Consider the following 6,367-nt stretch of genomic DNA (forward strand, 5'->3'; position numbering starts at 1 on the left):
ATTTGATATGGTTTCTTCATTTCCCTCTCTTGAGGTACCATCAAAACATGTATGCAGAGGCTGTAATTTGGGCAAAATGTAGCATTCTAAGTTTCCTAAGGATGGTTATGTGTGGGCTACTTGCAAATTGTAGCTTGTACATATAGTGACGTTTGTGGTCAGATGCATACTTTAACTTTTGGGAACCATTTGTAGTTTTTGACTTTTATTGATGATTACTCTAGGTGTGCATGTGTATATCTGCATAAGGGAAAGTTCAAAGTGTTTATGTGCTTTAGTCAATTTTTGATTATTGTTGAAATGTATCTAAATGTAATGTGGAAACCTCTATTTTGATGAAGGGATTAGTGCATATTTAAATATTTTAGTGAACATCTTGCCAACAAACTAAGTAAAATCAAGGGGAAAACAATTAGGAACAAAGATATTGAAGTGGGAGTGTGAAATTTCTTGCTATATTTGCAAGGCCACCCAAGTAAAAGGGTTGATGAAAGCAAATATCTCTTAAAAAGTATCATTTTATACAACTAAAAATAGAAAGGAAGTTATGACCTATTTGCTGAGTGGTGGCACTAGTTGAGGGATTAAGTAGAGAATCCACGTGACAAGGGTACTATGGAATAAGCTGGTTGGTGCTTCCCAACTTGCCCTTTGTTCTCCTTTGCATGCTCTAATTTGAGCAATATTGTAGTGTGAGCTTTTTGATATAGCAAACAATGAAGATGTGAATACTCACATAGAACAAACACAATGTAGTCCAAGACTCGTACAAAAATAACACGACCAATGAAGCTTTAAGCATGGAAAACTCCATGACGTGGAAGCAAGTGGAATCCATAATGGCCACATGGGAGAGAAGACATACATAAGCTACATGCAAGACCGAAAGGGGATGATGTCCTCATGCTCCAAAAAGACTTCAAGGTATAAGTAACACCCACTAGTTCCATCCACATATTCCTACACAGATAACTTCTTAAAAGTCAAAACCTTAGTCCAATAAAGCCTTTATAGCTGATAGGTATTGATGCTATGGGCCACCACCACTATTTGATAACAATGAATTTAGCAATCATTTGAAGGCTTCCCTACCAATAACAAAATTTAGAATAGAATAATATCTTATTTGTGATTTTAGTTTGCCTAGAAAGAATTATCAACATTATGTCATACCCTTTGGGCAGGCCAAAAAGTGGCCTACCATTGCATTGTTCAAACATAGCAAAATTGTAATCCGATAACAAATTCATGTGTGCACACACTTAGGACCACAGGGACACTAGAAATATTATGGTAGTGATGTGTGTGATGTGTTCACACAACATCACTACCCTAATATGGTAACAAATCCCCCCAAGGAGTGATGCAGTGAACATGAGTTGTCACTCGTGTATAGGGAAGTGGTAGACCCTACCCCAAGTTTAAAATTTCTAAAGAGGCATTAAGATCAGGCTTAAAAGTAGTAATGTGTCCCTCATTTGGTTATATGAGCAACATGATATCAACATAGAGAATAATGATAAAAAGAGCACCATCCACACGCTTGACATACAAAGTGCTCTTAGTTGACTTTTTTGAAAACTGTATGCAGCCATATAATCATGTATCTTCTCAGAGCAATCCTATGTGGAGATTGCTATGATCCATACAAAGCCTTTTCCAACCTACATATCTTGGCTTCTTGCCCTTTTTGAACAAAACCACAAGCATGTGCTACATACACCTCTTCATGCAAATTACCATTCAAAAATGCAATCTTAATGTCCTGATAATTTATATTCATCCCATTGTGTTGGCAATGCACAAATGCTACGAATAATAGTGATACAATGTGGAAGCCAAAGTGTCATTAAAATTAATGCCCTTTTCTTGAGCATTGCCCATTGCCATAAGTCTAGGCTTACAACAATCAACACAACCTTCCAACTTACGTTTCAACTTGATAACCCTCTTGATAAACATTGCCTTTTTTACAGGGATAAAGTCATACAAAGGCCACATGTCATTCCTAAAATAGCATCATACTCACATTATATGGCATGAAAAAGGATCTTTCTCATCATACTAATAGCATGAACAAGAAAGACTAGACAAAGCATGAAAAGGATCTTTCTCATCATACTAATAGCATGAATTAGAAAGACTAGGCAAAAGTGCTCCCATTATACTGTCATGCAAAGTTTGCACCATACATTTGGGCAGACCTCTAGCTTGTTCATTTTCAATCCTTTCCTCATCAAGTATAGCTTGTACATTTGCATCAATAACTGGGTGATCCATGACATCATTTTAAACATGCATAGGCAATACATGTGCCTCTACATGCTAACAAATGATGAACTACATCTTCCACCAAAACTACATCATTTTAAACATGCATAGGTACTACACATGCCTCTACATGCATAGGCAATACATGTGCCTCTACATGCTAACAAATGATGAACTACATCTTCCCACCAAAACTACATCTCAGCTCTCAAGATAAGATTGGTTTGTGGATTATAAAATCTATAACCTTTGTTTTCTGAACTATAACCAACAAATATAAATTTCATAGCATTACCATTCAATCTCCTTTGTTATTGCTTAGGCACTAAAGCACAAGCCAAGCAACGAAAGACACACAAAGTGACTAGTAGATGGCATGCCAAGTTTCATACGGAGTGATGGATTGCATTGCTTTAATGGGATATCTATTTAGTACAGAAGAAACAAATGTGACAATCTCAAGCCATAATGCATGTGGCAAAGCTTAACTTTTGACCATACATTGTGCATCTCCACAAGTGACCTGCTTTTTCTCTTACCAATGCCATTTGATGAGGGGTATATGGCATTGTACAAAATATTTATACTTGCCAAAAATGCCATCTTTTGCATGCACACATGCTCAATGCTAATAAAGTTCATACTTAAGGTGGGTCAAATGGTACATAGTGGACTTGTAGCTATTCAAACTCGGGACATATGTGTGGGGTAAAAGAAACACACTTGCGGAGGAGATTTAGATGCATGCAATCAAGTTGCTCTACTTTTGGTGTGTAATAAAGGGTGAGCAACCTCTTTAATACAAACCCTAGAGTCAATTCTACTTTTACATTAGTTGATACTTGTTGCGATCCCCTAGGATTAAGTTCTCAAATGCTATAGAATAAATTCCTCACTTCACCAATTTGTTTTTGCTTAGGGATTCTCTCGCTCTCCATTTGTACAGTGTGACACTTCGTAGTCTATTTGATTTTTGTAGATATATAACAACACATGTGATTGTAATGAAAACTGTTCAATTCACTCACTCATTCATACCAGTCGTGCACACAGTCTCTTTCTTTATCTTGCACATACATTCAATGATACTTGGAGAGGTAGACCAATTACCATGTTGTTGCTCTTTAAAAAAAAGGCATGAATGCTTGTAAAACAAGTGATAAAATCACAAGGCCTGCATCCAATGAGATATTTAGCAAACAAGTGAAAATTTCACAAGGTCTACCAATTAATGTTTGTAAATTCTACGCAATCAATAACACTAGGGAAGATGTTGGGTATGAAAACAAGGTAAATTTTGAGAAGGTGAAAGCTCATCAAAGTAGGCTCTAGATGATATTTCAAGTGCTACAGAAACATATATAGGAGCTTGAAATGCCCAAGAAGAACTACTTCAAACAAATCGAATTAACAATGGCCATTAATAGAATTTGCATGACCATCATGAACATAGAATAGTCCTTGGAGCTCAAATCCTATAATTCATGTGTAAATTGGAAAAGAAAAAGGGTATTCACTTTTATAAAAGCACATCCCATGATCAATAATAAATTTCCCCAATAATTTGCTCTCTAATTATAAACTTTATTGCAAACCAACCTCCAATAAGTATATTGTACCATAGAACTTAAGTATTATGCACTACACAATCTGCCAACTCTCCATAATACTACCAAAGCTTTAGGTGCACTTTCAAAGGGGAAATCCACTCATTTGGGGCGATTTTGCTAGAGCCCATTACTGGGAAGCGACCTATGAACAAGGAATTTTGTAAAGACACAAATTTGATAGACTAGGTAAGGCAACTTGGGAATGAGAGGCATACATCTGAGGCACTAGATCCATGGATTTTGCAAGCATATCATGGGGATAATCAATGTGAAATCCTGCAATATTTCCAGATGACAGGTGAATATTGTGTTCAAAACATTCCTTCCAAGCAACCCACGATGCGACTATAGTCTTTATGCTTCAAGGGAGTTACTGCTAAAATGTGATGATCATGAAGAAGGCAACCATCAAATATACATCCTCGATGTTGATGCTTAAATGGAAAAATAAGAGCATGGTGATGAGCACTGCTGCTCCTAAAAACTTCTATGGTTGTAAAAACTTAAGCAACATAATTTGGTTCATTAACCTATCAGATATATTTATCATAAGATGCATAGTTTGTTAATTTGGTTTTCAAGCCATCAGGTAGTTAATACGGTCTACCCATGCATGCACTTGCAAAACAAAGCAAATACACATAGTTCGAGGGATGATGCAAATACTAGATTTGTGTGTAAACATAATACAAGATTGTAGTAGTAAAGATAGCTCCAAAAGCCAGTGATTTCAAACATTTGCTTTTTGCATATCCAATTGCTCTACCCATGCCAACAAGGACAACATATGCTAAGGTGAGTTTCAGAGTGGCAGATAATTTCTTCTTGTTCTTGTCCTCTTGATTAGCATTCTTCATAGCATCATCATCATTATTGCCTTCACCACCATGAGCACCTGCATTCCCATTGTCCCTTCCCTCGTCTTCTAGCTGCTCAATAGAAGATGAGGGCACGGATTCATTAAGCTGGCTTGCATCATCCAGTTTGACCCCATAGTGAGCATCTAAGCAGTAATCTTCTCGTGTGAGCCTTGGGGGTCACCTAGAGCTTTCCGAACAAATTAATCGACAAGCCTAAGGCATGGACATGGGCTCAAGCTGACCCGCACTGCGCTACTCATCAAGAAAGAGGTGAAGTTGCATGAAATCCATCTGTAACGAACCCGAAGTCAAAGACCCAACACACAAGTAACCCACTGCTTGCACAAGGCCACCCTCATCCGTCTTGAAGATATTTTAGCATACCCATGGAGGCTAGAATCCTATAACATCTCCACCAAAGTGCATCCCAATGACTGGATGGTGGAAGAAACATATGAAACAAATATCGCACTAGGTCCATGTTCATACTATCCAATGGTGTCAAAAGCTTCTTCCTTGCCAATTGCAACATGGCGGCTCAGGGCAAAGAACCTGCAACTACATCTTCCATTAAGCTAAGGCGTTAATCAACATATGCTTGAAAGCCCCATCCTAGTGCACTACCCCATTAGAGGTTGCTTGTCATGTCCCAACCATATCCATCCAGCTTGCACCTCCATCTTCCTCCGATTCTACATCACACTGAATCATCATCATTTTTCCTTCCAACCGACTCGTGCAATCCAATAGTTGCCCTCCACCGAGAATGTGTCTTCATACACAAACCAGCCCTAGCTGGACATTGACATCATCCATTGGAGCATTGATGACAGAGCCCTAATTGAGAGCACTAATGAAGCAACAAGCATTGCTCATCGTCGTTGGAAAAAAACGATTGCAAAAATGGAGAAGTGCATGGCCAAAATGGTCTTTCCACAAAGCATCACATTCAAGAGCATGTGTTCTGAGCCCTACCCCACACAAAAATGTAGATGTTGTTGTAGAAATTCCCTAGTTGGGTAGGCCACATCAGCCCCAACACCATGGGAGAGGGCTTGGACGTGAGTGCTCCATGGCCCATGCCCTACAATGAGGAGGAAGAGAGAGGGGTGCTCTGCTAAGATGAGCGAGAAGGCATGGAAGAGGACATGGTTTCCCTTGTGTCCTTCTTTGGGTGACCTGTAGGGCAAAGAAACACCTATGTGCTGCAAGGTAGCATCAAGGCAAAAGCCCTGCTCATTCACGCCATTGACGATGTGCATGCGATCAAGGAGTGGGAGAGAACTGGTAAAATATGGTGTCATCGCTACGTAGTTGTTGGTGGCCACATGGTGAGTGTCACTCGAAAATAACCTCAACTCCTCAACCTCCTTGGACATGCACTCCAAGAGAACCCTCTATGAATCTTGCACCCAGACATTGGATTAGATCCACAAGGATTGTATCAGTTTGGTCTCATAGGTCATTTTGGCCTTTTGAAGACGTTTAACATAACATTTCATTTCATTTCATCTCCCCCCCCCCCCCCCCCCCCCCCCCCCCCCCCCCCCCCCCCTCTCTCTCTCTCTCTCTCTCTCTAAGCAGTGCTTCCTTCCAAGAATCGTCTCCTTTCTGTAGTCTGCTACT

The sequence above is a fragment of the Adiantum capillus-veneris genome, chromosome 22 (genome assembly GCF_014529385.1).
Source record: "Adiantum capillus-veneris isolate H3 chromosome 22, ASM1452938v2, whole genome shotgun sequence".
Taxonomy (NCBI): domain Eukaryota; kingdom Viridiplantae; phylum Streptophyta; class Polypodiopsida; order Polypodiales; family Pteridaceae; genus Adiantum; species Adiantum capillus-veneris.